General features: G+C 45.9%; 1 protein-coding gene and 1 non-coding gene across 2 annotated transcripts in view; both read right to left on the bottom strand.

The window, feature by feature from the left end:
* Positions 1-4308, bottom strand: part of DCT (dopachrome tautomerase) — a 121115-nt gene extending 116807 nt beyond the window's left edge. Inside the window, exon 1 of the mRNA XM_051849930.2 lies at positions 4105-4308. The gene's annotated coding sequence lies outside the window, so the exon portion shown is untranslated. The remainder of the gene's footprint in view (positions 1-4104) is intronic.
* A 198-nt stretch (positions 4309-4506) lies between these two features.
* TRNAF-GAA (transfer RNA phenylalanine (anticodon GAA)) lies at positions 4507-4579 on the bottom strand. The gene has a single exon. It is a non-coding gene; the product is annotated as a tRNA-Phe (tRNA).
* Between the last annotated feature and the right edge of the window lie 12910 nt (positions 4580-17489).

Below are 17489 nucleotides of genomic sequence, written 5' to 3'. Positions count from 1 at the left end.
CTATGCCTACCACACTGAAAAGTGATTGACAAGTTTAATGAGATTATGTATGAAAAGTGCTCATCAGAATGTCTGGCATACAGAAGGCATTCCATGAGTGGTGACTATCATTATTATTTTATATCATCATCATCATCATCATTGAAGAAGAAGAGAGAGCTCCCATCATCTGCTTTGCTCCCCAAATGTCCACAACTGGGGATGAAGCCCACTACTGGAAACTCAATCCAGGTCTCCTACACTATTGGCAGGGATCCAACACTGCTGCCTCCCAGAGTCTGCATTAACAGGAAGCTGAACTCAAACCTAGGCATTCTGATTTGAGATGTAGACATCCGAATCAGTGGCTAAACCAATACACCAAACACTGCCCCTGTTATTCTTGATGCTATGGACTTCAGAATCAGTGAAGCAATAGTGTTTGTTTAAAATGCATTGTGAATATATTTACATCCTCTATAGTAAAAATATCTGTACCCCTTGCTTTATGACAACTCACTATATGAAAATTAGAAATTACATAACTAGTATGTGACTTTTGTTTCGGAATGAAGACCCTGGCTCTCATTCAGACTCTCTTATTTCATAGGCCATCAGCCAGAGTCTGAAACAATCTTCCAAGATGACCAGTCTGATAAGTCAGCTAGGTTCATCCACTCCAACACCACATGTAAAGAATGACTGCACATAATCCATATATTGCTGGAACCAGAGGCAAATCCAAACAGGATTTGTATTTCCAGCCAAGATCTCCCTATCAAATAAATCAGAGCTATGACAAATACTATAACATGAAAGTAAACTATAAACATATAAACGAATGGATATGTGATCCAAGACTAGTAAAATGAGCATTCATGTATGTACACATTGATTACATAAGGGGCCTCAATGAATTAGTCAATGCTCATCTAATTTTATGGTGTATAACAATTACAACAGCTTTGCGAAGTCATAATTCTGGTTTAAAATGAATATACTATCCAGATCAACTGAGAAACAAATTTTTGTAAATTTTTATTCAGCAATATGTTTGTGTGTTTTAACCTTAAAATTTCTTCGGATTAGCCAGATGACCAAGTTTTCTTGATTTCAAAGGAATTTAAGAGAATGCCTTTCCCGACCCACCCTGAATAAACTGTCCAAAGCAAGAGGAAATATTCACAGCCTTTCTGCTGACAAAGAGCTGGCCTGAGCACCAGCTGTTATAATGTTTTACGATGATGTGATCTTTCCATTTAGAACATTTCTTTAGTCAAGTAAGGGCTGACTCCTCACCTCCACTCCCCACCCTTCATGGCCACCTCAGTTAGAAAGAGATGTCAGGAGAAATCTGATTGATGTGCAGTGTTCCCCACTCCTGGGAAGTCACAGTGTTGACATCTTTTAGAGCCCATCACACTTCAAAGGCAGACAATCATAATGGCCAGGTGGCATTTTTAGACTTTATTGTAAAGGTAACTACATATTGAGAGACTGAATATACAAATGGACAATGGCTGGACCACATATAAATGGAACTTTGACCCACAGCCTATAATAGCCTGCCCAGGGAACCAACCCCTTAGCAGCAGCACAAAGTCCAGGAGGCCAGGCTGCCCTAAGACTTGCAAAAAAAGTCAGACTGTCTCTTATAACAATCCAAAACCAAAAAATCACTTCTATAACAATGGCTCCAAATTGCCAGGCTTGATTAATTATCAACAACTTCCCTAATTTTTGTCCCCCTTTCCAAATTTGGGCCAAGGGGAGAAAGTCAGACATGACCCCAACCAATCCACAGGCTACGCTGCTCCTAGGTAGCTGTCTCCAGCTTCCCCACGCCTACCAGAAGCCCTCCTTTCCCCCTCTATAAAGTGTTCCCACTCCTCTGCTGCCTTTGAGTCTCTGCCAAACACAGTGATGGTGGCTTTCTGTGGCAAGCTGTGAATAAATAGCCTTTGATTCTCTCATTTGGCTGGCCCTTATTTCACACACCTATGTGCATGTGTGTGCATGTGTATGTATGTGTGTGTGTGCGGTTACCTCCGCCTACCTATGTCCTGATCATCCCTGCATGCCACAAGGCCTCCACAACTACACTTCCAGTGAAGGCCTAAACCATTCCCTCATACACACACCCCCACCCCCAGACTTTTCAGGACAAAGGTTCAGTCCTTGACCAAACTCCAGCCAGGCTTCTCCAAGCTCTTTTCTCAACTAGGCTTCAACCCTGCCCTGTAAATGCTACCCACTCTCAGCACACATGATTTCATCTACCCACCTCTTCCTCATTAAGAGACTTAAGAAAACACTAGTTTCTAATAGCTCAAGGCTGCATCCCTAGGCTAAGCCTAGTCCCTCTTAGCAGCCTACTTGAGAAAGCTCAAAGCTGCAGAAAATTTCCCATCCAACATCTGAGGTCCCAAACCACACTCCTAAAATTGCAAATCCTTCCTCAGTCTCTATGAGATGCATTGTAATTCCAACAACTCATGAGCATTTTTCTCAAGAACCTGAGAGCCATTCACTTGAAATGGAGTCGCTGAATGCAGTCAGAGGACAGGACCTCTGACTTCCAGGCTCTGTGGGAGAAAAAGAATACTAACTTCCGTATTTGCTGGCTAACAGATTTGGACAGATGAGCATCGATACTGACCAATCCTTTGTAATTTTTCTCTTCCCCGAACTGCTCAATTCCATGCTGGTCCTTCTCCTTCCTCCCTCAGTCTCCCTGGAAAAAGCCCAGTTACCTCCAGACAAGTCGGAGTTGAGTTCAGTTCATGCCGGACCCTCTTTCTTGCTGCATCATTACTTATGCAATTATTATTAAAATAATGAAAACTGTCCTTACCTTCTTAACTAGTGTCTGGCTTTGTTTAGCATTCACTCCAAGCAGGCATGAGTCTCCAGCCTTCTACTACCCCTCCCCCAGAGGCCTGCACCTGGTCTACTGAGCACCCCCAGGACTGTCTGAAATGAACAGCCACTCTTACCATCAACACCCAGGTCTTTAGACACCTCATAGCCAGTTGCACTCCACCCAGGTTAAGTCTGTATCCACAAAACTGTCCTCTGGCAAGGAGCCAGTCAAGCACCCCTACCCCCACGGAGCCTCTTGATTAATCAGACAAAAGCATTTAGTTCCTTCCTAAAACAGCCCTCATGTGTGTGACATCTTAAGGACACATCTCCACAATATTCCCATATAGTAACACGTGGGAGGCCGCAGATGGTAGATGCTGGCCATGCATTCCATTTTATTCTTGCAAACCAAGAAGAGCTATTAGGCATAACATGAGAAGGATGACAACGTACTTCATACAGTGGATACGGAGAGTGAATAATGCCTGGATCTTAGTGGGTGGTCAGTGTTTAATGTCCACTTACTAAAGGAATGAATAACTGAGCACACACAGCACTGTCAATAAATGAGTTGCTTCTCTCTCTCAAAACACTAAGCGAGAACATAAGCAAGACCTAAGGCAGAAAGCCCACTAATGACCGTCTCATCTACCGGCCAGCACCTTACCACCGCAAGAAACTGCCTGCTCCATTCTCCAGGGGTCCCGTAGATGACATTCCTTCTTCCCATCTTGCAAACCTACATCCCTGCTTGCTGTGGCCCTGGCCAGTTAGACAACACATACCCCAAATGCACCTTCATTTTCTTTACGGCACCACCCGGTTTGGCCTCAGGTGGGCTCCCACGGGTAGCTCGGGAAATGGATCCTCTCGTGTGTCCTCTCTCACACACAGACACTCGGCGTGAAAGCAAAGGCGCTCAGGGAAGCCTGTTTCGCGCATGTGTGGAAGTCGGAGTTCACCCTTGCAGGGAAGACCCCAGGTCTCACAGAAACCGTCTCGGGACAGGGCTCTTGCACACCCAGCACGTGGGGACCAGGGGGCTCGGCCCCGAGCTGCACCGGCGCACCCCCAGCGTTTGTTCAAGCGCCCCAGGATAGGCCTTCCGCAGTTCCACACTGAGGACCTGCCTTCCTGACGAGCTCCCGGGGACCACACTTTGAGAACCAATACAGCTGTTTCCAAGGTTAGGGGAGCTCAAGGCAAACTGGTTAATGGCGCCGGAACCAAGCCCGGAGCCGGTCCGCAAGCGCCACACACCAGGTCCCCCACGCGTGCGGGGCCGGGTGGGCTTCAGCTGACCACCCAGCAAGCTGTCGCCTTCCCTTTAAGTCTCTGGCGCTCTGGGGAACCCGAGTGGTACTTGGTAGACGTAGTCTTCCTCATCCCCTACACTCCAGAACTTTCCACAGCAGCCGCCTTTCCCACACCCGCGCTCAACGCGGCGGCGCGGCGGGATTTCACGGCGCATGCGCGGCGGGGCCGCCGGAAGTGGCGGTGGGCATCCGCCGCTCTTCGGCGGGCGGCTGGGACGCGCCTTTGGACATGTCGCTCGCTCTTCTAAGCCCAGCTTTTACTTGGGCTGGAATGAGTGAGCCAGGAGTAACATAGACGGAGGGTCTTAGGAAGTTTGAGTCTTTTCTGAGTAAAACTAAAACGTACTGCCGAAACCCGGGATCGAACCAGGGACCTTTAGATCTTCAGTCTAACGCTCTCCCAACTGAGCTATTTCGGCTCGCAACTTGGCCGTTCTTTAAGAGGTTATCACTGAGGGTTCCCCGCCTGAACGCCGTCACTTTCCGGCGGTGGTTTGCTGCAGAGCTTTTGTCTGTGTGTTAGGAGGCGGGAACGCCCGGTTCCATCCACGACCGTTGCCCGGGGACCTCCCTCACCGGGCCACCCACTCGGCCGGCCACCGCGTCGCTGGTCACCGGCCGCGCGGGCTCCCCGCCGGCGGGGTCCGAGCCCCAGCGGGGCGAGGCTGCGACCCGCCGGCCCCCGCCTGCCTGCCGCGGCGCCCGTGCCGCCGAGCGGGGAAGCAGAGGCAGGGCCGGGTCGCCGGGTCGCCGGGCCGCTCCCTGCCCCGCAGCCCGCAGCCTGCAGCCTCGCTGCGCCCCTGGGTCCTGCAAATGCCCGCCGCGGTTGGCAGCCTCGCAGGGACTCTGCCCGGCCGGTACTCGGGGAGCCCACGAAGGCCCGCCGTCCCTGCCGCTTCCTGCGCCGGCAAGTGTCTGTGACGAGCCAGCCGCGTACGATCCACAGTGCGCAAGCATTCTAGTGGATTCGTCTTTCCCTTCAATTAAGTTAGAATTAAAGTCGAGGATCCTTAGCCCTTTAAAAACACTCATTAGGGGCCCGTGCTGTGGCGTGGTGGGTAAAGCATCCCATATGGACGACGGTTCGAGTCCCAGCTGCTCCACTTCTGATCCCGCTCTCTGCTATGGCCTGAGAAAGCAGTAGAAGATGGCCCAAGTCCTTGGGCGCCTGCACCTGCGTGGGAGACCCAGAAGAAGCTCCTGGCTCCTGGCTTCGGATCAGCACAGCTCCGGCCGTTGCGGCCATCTGGGAAGTGAACCATTGGAAAGAAGACCTCTCTCTCTCTCTCTCTCTCTCTGCCTCTCTTTCTCTCTCTGTGTAACTCTTTCAAGTAAATAAATCTTTAAAAAAATACTCATTAGAGCTTCTGGATGGATGGAAGGAAGGAAGGAAGTGGATAGAAGTCAGAATGGACAGGTGGGTGGATGGGTAGACAGGTGGATGAATAGAAGAAAGGATGGATGATGGATGGGTGGGTGGGTGGGTGGGTGCATAGATGGAAGAATGGATGGGTGAGTGGATGGAAGGAAGGATAGATGGACGGATGGCTGGCTGGCTGGCTGAAACTGTGAAACAAAATTAGAAATGTTCGCATAGCTACTGATAACGCAAGCTTCTGGCTTCCAAAGGAAATCTCTTTTTCAAAAGAGTTCTTTGTTGTGCTGAATCCAAATAAATGAAGTGTTTGTAGTTTAAAAGAAGTCGATGGCTAGGCAGGGGAGATGAAGAGAGTTCTTGGTTGGACAGAATTCGGAGAACAGTTCCAGGGGTTTGGAGTGGCAGGAGGAGAAATTTGGGGCAGCCACTCCCTTAAGTGTCATACATAAAGAGATGGGAAAAGAGGACTTCGACAGGCTCTCTTGTGTGTTGTGAATACAGTTGCCTTCTATATTTCTCCTCAAAACACTGCAGGGGAAACTTGAATTTCTGCCAATAACTCCTTGGGCTGCCCAGTAGGCTGGATGTACTGTAACTCTTAGTGGGCTGAATCATAAGATAGCACGACTTCTTAAATTGTACAAATGTTGCTGGCGCTGCGGCTCACTAGGCTAATCCTCCGCCTTGCGGCGCCGGCACACCGGGTTCTAGTCCCGGTCGGGGCGCCGGATTCTGTCCTGGTGGCCCCTCTTCCAGGCCAGCCCTCTGCTGTGGCCCGGGAGTGCAGTGGAGGATGGCCCAAGTGCTTGGGCCCTGCACCCCATGGGAGACCAGGAGAAGCACCTGGCTCCTGCCATCTGATCGGCGCGGTGTGCCGGCCGCGGCGGCCATTGGAGGGTGAACCAACAGCAAAAGAAAGACCTTTCTCTCTCTCTCTCTCTCTCACTGTCCACTCTGCCTGTCAAAAATAAATAAATAAAATTTTTTAAAAAATTAAAATTGTACAAATGTCCCCATGTTAAAATCTAGGAGGCCTCTCCCAAGCTATGTAAGATGTGATCGGGTGACATGGTGAATGGGGAGTCTGGAGCATTATGGTCACCTTTCCTGCTAGTCAAAGTGAAAACCAGTGGCTCCACGTGTTGTCACCTGGAAAATCAAAACCTGGATGATTAGGGAGGTAGTGGTACGTTTTGGTGGAATTTGGGGTGGGAAAGGGGAAAAAGAAAAGGTCTTGGGTCAACGAGGAAATGAAGGAGGTGGGGAGAGCAAGAGAGGAGGGAAAGAAGACTGCAACCAAAGGACAGCACATTTCAGAACTTAAAGTGAAAAGATTTCTCAGCAAATTGTGAAATCCTTGAAACTGCATTACACTACAGATCCTTTGTTGACTATGACCGATTTTAAAATACGAGACTTGGATAAGTGGGGTGGCCACACACCCCAGTTTGCTCAAGCCAGCCGTTTATGAATGCTGTCCCAGAATCCACCATGGTTAACACCCCTTTCCCTGTTAAAAGTGAGAAGTGTCTCGAAATGACTGGAAGAGAAACGACATGGTCACCCAATTTATCCACTTGGAGAAAAAGAGCCTAACCTTGCTGAATGCCACTTGTCCCACTTTTAGCGTAAAGATTTTGAACACCAGCCCAATATTAGCTGTTGCTGTATTACAGAAAACCTGCAGGTTTCTGGGCCTTCGTACCATGATTCCTGCACTACACAGCTTGCTGCAGCAAATTCACAAGGACACTACAGAATAGTTTACATTTTTGAAGGAAATTTGTCCTATTTTAGTAGGTCACCCTGCAATTTTTTTCAGGGAAACCTCTCTTTGCAAAGCTAGGTTTTTACAGCAGTCATAAAAAAAAAAAAAAAAAAAAAAGCAAGTGCCTGTGAAAATCAATGAGGAACAGGATATCAGGGCTGAGGTGTCCAGTCTTCTTCCAAGGTTGGAGAAATTGTGCACTGCCCAAGGAGCACACATCCTGTTGGTCATTGTGGTTGTTCAAGAATAAAGTGAAAATACAACTTCTCTTTCCACTTGTGTGTATAGTTTTTTTCAAGTGGCTACAAAGTTGTTGGACATAAGTACTTATTAAGTTGTTTGGGCCTGAGTATTTAATAAAAGGAACTGCTCAGTAATTCTTGTTGCCTGTGGGCACTGGAAAAAATGGCTGAGACATTAGTAACGTTGTGAATTGAGAAAGTTTGTGAATGAAAATTGTTAATGACTTTGGGAGAAAACTGTGCTTTACTCAGCAAGGTTGCAGAGGCGCGAACCGTCAGAGCACCGTGGAGACCAAGCACCATCGGCTACAGTGAAGTGCAAATCTGTGCAAACATGTTGCCGGAGGAAGGAACGAGTGACAAAGCAGTTGGCAAAATGAGGACAACAATGTGGAAGACACCATGTGGAAAAAGAAAGCTTGCGTGGGCTGCAGTCCTGTCTTCTAAATTAGCCTGGGGATTGTGGCCAACTCCAGCCTAATTACCTATGATAACTATGAAAACTAATTATGAAAACTAGCAGATCTAAAAATAATAAAACTAAAGAGGTTGTTTTATGGAGTTAGGGTACCTTTTACACTTCAAAACCACTGTCAATTGATTTCTGTCCTTAACTTTACTCCCAATACCCCACAGCACCAAAACCAAACAAGCAATTATTTTTCTTGTATTTGCCTCTGATTTTAATCAGTATTTCTCAAAAGTGTTAAAAAATAATAATGGGGCCAGAGTTGTGATGCAGCAGTTTAAGCCACAGCCTGTGAAACCACATCCCCTAAGAACCCTGGTTGGGGTCCTGGTTGCTCCACTTCAGATCTAGCTTCCTGCTAATGTACCTGGAAAAAAGTAGATGATAGCCCAAGTGCTTGGTCCCTTGCCACCCATGTGGGAGACCAATAGGAGTTCCACACTTTTGACTTGACTTGGCCCATTCCAGGATGTTGTAGCCATTTGGAGAATGAACCAGTGGATAGAAGAATCTCTCTCTCTCTGTAATCTGCCTTTCAAATAAAAATAAATAAATAAATCTTTGAAAAAAAAATGGTGAGGGTTACGTCAAAAAGACATAGGAGCGTGTTTGAAGGGGCTCTTACTGGCCAACACTGGGGCAATCTGAGCATGCACATAGAGTAACAGGTGCAATATAATAAAAACCCTGTGAGTGCAATAATTGGGTATGGTGGTCAGGTCAGAGTGAGGAGTGAGGACTCTTGCTTATAGTTGAATTAATTGTGCTGACTGATAAAGAATGGAAAGGATGGTGGCCTTGGAAATCACCAATGCCCAAGCATCATAGAAAAGCTAGATCTGAAGTGGAGCAACCAGGACCCCAACCAGGGTTCTTAGGGGATGTGGTTTCACAGGCTGTGGCTTAAACTGCTGCATCACAACTCTGGCCCCATTATTATTTTTTAACACTTTTGAGAAATACTGATCTGATCCAGCTCTCTGCTATGGCCTGGGAGAGCAGTAGAAGATGGTTCAAGTGCTTGGGACCCTGCACCCACTTGGGAGACCTGGAAGAAGCTCCTGACTGCTGGCTTAGGATTGGCCCAGCGCCAGCCATTGTGGCCATTTGGGAAGTAAACCAGTGGGTGGAAGACCTATATCCATGGAAGACCACTCTCTGTCTCTCTGCCTCTGCCTCTCAAACAGATAAATAAATATTTAAAAAGGAAAGAAGAAAGAAGGAGAAGGGAGGTGAGGGGAGGGGAGGAGAGGGGAGGGGACAGGAGGGGAGGGGAGAGGAAAATTATCAGATGCTAATTCTAGGAGAACATTCAATGAGCCCAAAAATTTCTGTTAAGCCATCAGTGCATGTCCTTAAAATGCCTCTCCACAGATTGCTTACAAGTTGCAATGAGGAAAATATCAGCTATGCAAGTTAATAAACTGCCACCTGCAGTGCTGGCATCCCTTGTGGGTGCCAATTTGAGTCCCAGCTGCTCCACTTCCCATCCAGCTCTCTGCTATGGCATGGGAAAGCAATAGAAGATGGCCCAAGTCCATGGACCCCTACACCCACATGGGAGACCAGAAAGAAGTTCCTGGTTCCTGACTTCAGAATGGCTCAGCTCCAGCTGTTGTGGCCATCTGGGGAGTAAACCAGTGGATGGAACACCTCTCTTCTCTTTCTCTCTGCCTTTGCCTCTCTGTAGCACTTTAAAATAAATAAATAAATATTTTAAAAAATAAAGAACCTGGAAAATGCCTTCATCAGGTCATCAAAATTGACATTACCAAGGAATGACATTCAGACATCCTGTGCCACCTCATATGACAGCCTGAACAGGTTGCAACACACCTGAATAGTGTTCCAGCCAGGGATGAATAACCTGAATTTATTCAGGAGGCAACATTAAACAAATCCCAAATAAAGAGCCATTCTAATAAACAACTGGCCAGTAGTCTTCAAAACTCTTAAACTCATGAGATCAAGAAAAAGTTGGGAAATAATTTCAGATGCAAAATGACTAAATAAAAATGGAAACTGAATACCATGTGTCATCCTGGGATGGTTCCTATTCTGGACAGGGGAACTGATTTAAAAGATGTTATTGGGGGCCGGCGCCACGGCTCACTAGGCTAATCCTCCGCCTTGTGGCGCCGGCACACCGGGTTCTAGTCCCGGTCGGGGCTCGGGGGCGCCGGATTCTGTCCCGGTTGCCCCTCTTCCAGGCCAGCTCTCTGCTGTGGCCAGGGAGTGCAGTGGAGGATGGCCCAGGTGCTTGGGTCCTGCATCCCATGGGAGACCAGGATAAGTTCCTGGCTCCTGCCATCGGATCAGCGCAGTGCGCCAGCTGCAGCGTGCAGGCCGCGGCGGCCATTGGAGGGTGAACCAACGGCAAAGGAAGACCTTTCTCTCTCTCTCTCTCTCTCACTGTCCACTCTGCCTGTCAAAAAAAAAAAAAAAAAAAAAAAAAAAAGATGTTATTGGGACAGTGAATAAAATTGTCAAATAGCTGTAGATTAAAGTGTTATGACAATGTTAAGTTTCGTGAAGTTGGCAAACATGGGTAAGAGAGTATCCTTGTTTTCAAGAAATACACATTAAAGTATTAAGGGATAAGGGATTTATTTACACTCAAACAATTCTAAAAATAATAATGTGCATATTATCTATGTGAATACATATATACACATATAAAGTATAAAAAAAGTAAATAATGAAAAACATTAAAAGTTCTTGAATCTGAGTAAAAGAGAAATGGAACTTATTTATAACTTCTTTGTACCATTCTGTAGCTGTTTTAAAAATTTGAAACATATTTTTAAAAAAATTTTTTTGGCAACCTTCTGGAGCTAAGCCAGCTTCAGTTAGAACCATAGCAATGCTGGTGTTAGAAGGGAACTTGGAATTTTGTGAACCTAATCCACAAGTTTTCCTATCAGGAAACTGAGGCCCAGAAACACGGTAAGTAACTTGCTCAAGTCTACTGTGCACATATTCATCTGCTCTGGCGCCTATAACAGAATCCCAGAGCCTGTGTGGCTAGAACAACAGAAATTGATTTCTCACACTTTGGAGACCGCGAACTGTCTGATCAAGGTGCTGGCTGATTGGGTTCCAGGTACAGGATCTGCCTTCCAGGCTTGCAAGGGCTGCCTTCTCTCTAATGGCTTCTCCTCTGTGCACACTCGCAGAGAGGTAGAGAGAATGACCTCCTTCAGTAAGGCCATCAATCCTATTGTGTTAGGACTATTACGACCTCTTTAATCTCAATTATCTTCCAAAAGCCCTATTTCTAAACGCAGTCACACTGAGGGTTAGAGCTTCGACCTATGAATTCAAGGGTGTGGGTAAGGGACAATAATTGGATCCAAGGCAGTTACACAGTTTGGTACAGAACTCACTGCTGACCTATAAAACATATTCTCTATCTGTCATCAAATGCTCTTAATTCTTTTTAAAAAATAAAGATCCTATTTCAATTAAAAATTGGCATGAGAGGGGTCGGCGCTGTGGTGTAGTGGCTCCCATTTGGGCGCCAGTTAGAGTCCAGACTGCCCCACTTCTGATCCAGCTCTCTGCTATGGCCTGGGAAAGCAGTAGAAGATGGCCCAAGTCTTTGAGCCCCTGCACGCACATGAGACACCCCGAAGAAGCTGCTAACTCCTGCTTCAGATCGGTGCAGTTCTGGCCATTTAGGGAGTGAGCCAGTGGATGAAAGACCTCTCTCTCTCTGCCTCTCCTCTCTCTGTGTAACTCTTTCAAATAAATAAATAAATCTTTAAAAAAATTGGCATGAGGTCATCTAAAGTCAAAACCGAAATGGGGGAGGGTTGGCAGTAGGGCCCAGCTTTTTCTTGTATTACTTTGTGTGTGTGTGTGTGTCTTTGCATTTTGAAGTTTTCTGTGTGTAGAAAATAATACCTTTTCTTGGTGGATATAAAATGATTTCTCCAAAGTTATATATAAAGTTTTGACTTAAGGGAAAAGTAAAAAAAAAAAAAAAAAAGCTAATAGATTGCAAATATCACTAGTGTGCTGAATTGATCCAAAAGAAGTTAATTTATTTAAGGCCATTAAACCACAAGTCGATGAAGCCCTTATTGTTTTTTGTTTTTGTTGAATCACATACATCAATATAAAGCCTTTGGGTATACTCACCAGGCCAAAAACAATTAAGTAAATTACACTCAAGAACAACCTACCAGGCTTTTTATATGTTCTAATCCAATCCTCCCACATCCATCAAGCAAACACCTAACCATGTGGATTTTGCACAATGCCCTAAAGGCCAGAAAACTTGGATCCCAGAACATGAGTTTCAGGGGTTTGGGTGCTCTTTAGATACTTCTTAGCTTAATTGCTTCCCTCTGTCTTTTGATGAACTGTGCCAGCCTCCAAACTCTATCCTTGTCCCCCTTTCCCATTTTCCCACCCCTTCCGTATCCAGCAATTAGGGATAATGCCTGCTTATTCACCCAAAGAAATCGGAGGAAATAAATTTAATACAGGAGTCTCCTGAACCCCTTGACAATAAAAAAATTCAGAAACCATAAATAAACCCCTATTTTCCTTCACCCCAGTGGAGGTGCACAAGGTGGTGTTCAGTGCTCAGTGGCTAAAAAAAAAGGCCAGGAGAGAGAGGCCTGTGTGCAGTGGCCATCTTATTCTTGCTTCTGCTTCTACTCAGCTGCCAGTCTTACAAAAGCATAAAAATCAAGCGTGTAAATACGACTTTTTATTTTGCTTAATACATAGTATACAATCACTCACCTTTGTTGAAAATGAACAGTTAAATTCTGCAGTTTCAAAGACTTGGAATACAGTTACCCTACCTTGTATTCCACTCCAATGAGATTTACAGTCCAATCTTTAACTTTACAAGGTCAACTTAATAATCCGTCATGACATATGTTGAGGGATAAAAATGTCCTCTTTGTCTTTTATTCTTAACTTTTAATTTCCCTTTTGAATCAGGCTTTCAGTTTTGACCTTCACAATTACTAAGGAAAATCAGATTGCGGTAATTAGAATATTGCCGTAACATCATCTAAAACTATGGTCTGATTAGTCCATTAACTTAAGCAACCACAATTTCAACTCCTGAGAATGTTAAATGGATTTCATTCTAGCTGTGTGGTACACTATTCTTTTTTATGAGAGCTGAAATATCTGTGGAGGCAAAGGGAGTGCTGTTATTTGGAATGTTGCAAGGGTTTAAAACTCTGAACTGTAGATAAGGTTAAAAGAAACATGCGTTTTCTAAATATTAACACTTGGAATTTTCATTTGATTTCTAATATCCAACTAACTAAAATGAAGACTTCTGCTGTGGAGATTTTTTTTCCTGGCAAAGAAAAATTACTTTATATTTTCACCTAAGTTTATTGTTTCAAAAACAAAACAAAACAAACAAACAAAAACAAACAAAGGAAGACCAGAGCTCCAGGGCCACTAATTAAAGTTTAGAATTTTTCTAGAAATAGAAAGGTGTTTCTCAAGGGCTTTTTTGGCCTCCTTTATTTAGCATTTCAGCCTTTTAATCTGGGAGTGCACTTCCCCTGTTCCCGTCTAGTTGACTCACAACTATTTTCTGCTTTCATTCCAAGTCAGCAGAGGAGGGATGAAGCCAAGTACAGAGCTTATGAGACCTTTAGCTGGATGACTTTCCAGTAGCTTAGAGAGAGAATAAGAGGAGTGAGAGTTACAATTGCTTCATTTTCTCCTCAAAATTGACTTTATTAAATCAAGATGATGCAAGGGAGTTGCCATTTTCTGAATTAAGGGATAAACAAGTTATATTGGAACTAAAGAAAAACAGTGTGTTCTGTCACTGGGTAATACTCGAAGTGTGTCAGTTGGAATATACAGAGTTTAGCTATAAACACAGCTGTATTAGAAATACTGTGAAAAAGCTATGAGCGATTCGAAAAACAATCCCTTAAAGACTGGCATTTGAGGATCAAACATCTGCCTTTCTAAACAATAACAACTACAAAACATGAACAACATCAGAAACAAGCACAAGACTTGCAAGATTGGTTGCCCTCTTTCTTAAAGGGTGGAATTCCAGGGGGGAAATGGGCATCATGTAGTCAGACAATGGAGTGTGAAAAAGGCAGGGGTTCTGCCTGGCGACGGAGATGGATGGGGTGATGTGTGTGTGTGTGTGTGTGTGTGTGTGTGTGTGGAGAGAGAGGAAGGGTGGAGAGAAGCTCAGAGACAAAGGGACAGCGACAGAGACCTGCTCCTTTAAAACTACTGTTGCAGTTGATTTCTCAACAATGTTGCAGTGGATTTGTTTCTGAGAGGAGGAGCATGGTGGGGGCAAGAGGCGCAGAGTCACCACACAGACCCCGGGAGTTGGGAGTCGGGTGAAAGCGGGCTTGAGGCAAGCAGCCTGCAGACTCGTTTATTTCAGTTGGTACAACATCTTATATAGCCAAGACCAGCCAATCTGGTCAAGGGGCAGTCTATGCCCCAACCAATCACAGCCTGTTGCTGGGCAGTTTCCAAAGCCATCCAATCACAGCCTGTTGCCAGGCAGTTTCCATTGCCAGGCGGGTTTCAAAGCCATTCCTGAGTAACTGACGCTCGCTTGCCAGTGGCCACCTTGGCATGGCCTTCTCACTCCACCACATTCTACATGGATTTTAAACTTGTACTTATTTATTTGAGAGGCAGACAGACACAGAGATTGAGCTCCCATCTGCTGGTTCATTCCACAAATACCCACAAAGCCCAGAGCTGGGCTGAGGCCAGGCTGGAGGCTGGGAACTCAGTCCAGGTCTTCTGCGTGAGTGTCAGGGGTTCAGTCACTGGAGCCATCACCACTGCCTACTCCAAGCTGGAGTCAGGAGCAAGAGGCCAAGGACAAACCCAGGCCCGACCTCCTTCTCCTTTGAAACCCTACAAAGATGCCCGGAGACACAGAGGTGATTCCACTCCCAGGAGTCCAAGTGTGTGTGGGGGGGGGACAAACCTACACACACATAAATCCTGTAAGTAAAGCGAAGGCAGAACCTCCACATCTGCAGGCAAGGTCAGCTCTGGTAAGCAGGTGACATTGAGGTGGGGTTTTGAAGATTGGTCAGGAGTTCTTCAAGGAAGAAGGTGCACTTCTGGAAAGATGGATTTAGCCACCCAGAGGCACTGAGAACTCAAAGGCCTGGGCAGGCCTGGGCGTCCTAAGGCTGCTGTGGCCACGCGTGAACGGCTGTACATGGAGCTGAAAGGCGTGTATGGAGCTGGGCGAGTTGCCCTGCGGAGTGTGAAGCATGAGCAACAGGGGACCAAAAAATATTGTTAATGTCAAGGAGTGGTTAGATTTACAAGAATTTGAGACTGGGGAAAAATAAAGGGAAGATGTGAAATGTAACCCTAACCCTGCAAGGGGAGGGGGTCTTGGAGGCAGAGAAAGCAGTGGGGAGAGTGGTACAGAAAGTAGCAAAACGGGCAGCAGCAAGAACCACAGAAGAGAGGCCAGATTGCCAGGGTTGCTAAGGGAGGCTCTATCAGGTTCATGACTGGACCTGAGCAGTGAGAGAAAGAACAGGGAACGACGGCATCAGAGCTGCTGGCTTCCGGAAGCATGAGTGGTTACACAATTCAAGGCTGAGGACACAGGAGACAGAACAATTTGGGGCTGTGGGGAAGACAGTAAGTTCTGTTACATATCCGTAAAAGTTGAGGTATCTTTTGGAATCTAGATGAGGGGATCTAGCAGGCCATGGATACTATGTGCCTAGAACCTCATTAAAAAAAAAAAAAAAAAAAAAAAAAAAAAAAGGCGTGTGCCAGAGAAAAGAGATGTGGGCGTCCTGGTCAGCATCAGAATGGAAGGTAAGGGTTCAGGAATGAATGGAATCATCCAGAAAGCCAAGTAAGTGTTGGGGCCAAGGAAGCAGTGCTGGGTGACATTGTCACCTAGGGCAGTGATTTCCACCAGCACCGGCAGCTGGAGGAATTTATAGTTGTCACAACAGGTGTGATGGATGGCTAGTAGTGGCTAGGGATGCTGCGAAACATCTTAGATAGCATAGGACAGCCTCCTACAGCAAGAATCACTCAGCCCCAAATGTCAACAGTGCCAAGACAGAGAACTCCCAGCTAAAGGAATGGGCAGAGAAACACGAAGCCAGTAAGAAAGAGAAGGTAAAATGGTGAGAGAGATCAGATACTGACACTGCTGCTGGCACAGGACAAGAGTGCTTTTTTAAAAAGATTTATTTTATTTATGTGAAAGAGTTCTGTAGAGAGAGACGTAGAGACAGAGGTCTTCCATCGCTGGTTCACTCCCCAAATTGCTGCAACAGCCAGGGCTGGGCCAGGCAAAGCCAGAGGCCAGGAGTGTCTTCAAGGTCTTCCATGCAGGTTCAGGGGCCCAAGAACATGGGCCATCTTTCACTGCTTTCCCAGGCACATTAGCAGGGAGCTGGATCAGAAGTGGAGCAGCCAGGACTCGAACCAGTGCCCATATAGGATGCCAGCACTGCAGACAGAGGCTTAACCCACTATGCCACAGCCCCAGTCCCAATTATGGATAATTTTTAAGATTGGTTTAGTTTTCCAACTTTTCTGCAATGAGCATGTATTGTTTTTGAAACAGCTAACAGATAAATTCTAGACATCTGACCTGAATTAGCTGTTTGCTAGCAGGATAAAGTCCATGTATCAGAGAGTAACAGACCAGGCCCTCCCTCCCTTGCCAGGCCACCCCCTTCCTCTCCAGCCTCATCTTCCCATCTCCCATTGTAGAGCAGCAGCTCTTATTACAGAATTGCTACACCTCATACCTGAGTTTCTGATTCTGTAAGCCAGTGGCAGGGCTCAAAAACTTGCATTTCTATCAGTTCACATGTAATACAGACACTGTTGGCCTGGAAACACATTTTTCAAAATTATTATTGAGGTAAATAGACATAAAATGTACCATTTGGACCACTTTCAAGTGTACAGTTCAGACACTAGATATATTTACAATGTTGTAACACTATTCCTATTATCCACATTCCAAACTTTTTAATCACCCCAAATAGAAATTCAACATGATAAACAATAACTCTGCTTTGTTCCTGCCCCTAGCCTCTGGGAAGTCCTCTGGCTCTAGGAATTAGCCTGTTCTAGGTAGCTCACCTAAGTGGAATCACATCCTATTTGCCCTTTGTGTCTCGCTTACTCACTGAGCAGAATGTCCTCACGTCAGCCATGTTGCAGCATGTGCCAGAATCCTCCATAACAAGCGTTTGACCTAGCGGTTGACACAAGTTAGGTCACCTGCATGTTAACGCCCACCGGAAAGTAACCATGGTGGAAGAGGCGCTGAATATTCCAGCAGAGAAAATGATTTAGTTGGTTAACGCTGGCCAGCCTTTATCACCACCCACCCCAGAACTATGCTGGACCCCTGAAAGAAGTATGCATAACTGCAGAGAGAAACCCGCTCTTGGGGCTGACAGCATATATTCTCACTATGATTAAACTAGCTACT

The sequence above is a fragment of the Oryctolagus cuniculus genome, chromosome 9 (genome assembly GCF_964237555.1).
Source record: "Oryctolagus cuniculus chromosome 9, mOryCun1.1, whole genome shotgun sequence".
Lineage (NCBI taxonomy): Eukaryota > Metazoa > Chordata > Mammalia > Lagomorpha > Leporidae > Oryctolagus > Oryctolagus cuniculus.
Note: the sequence above shows the minus strand (reverse complement) of the source record. Positions and strands in the feature narration are given on the sequence as shown.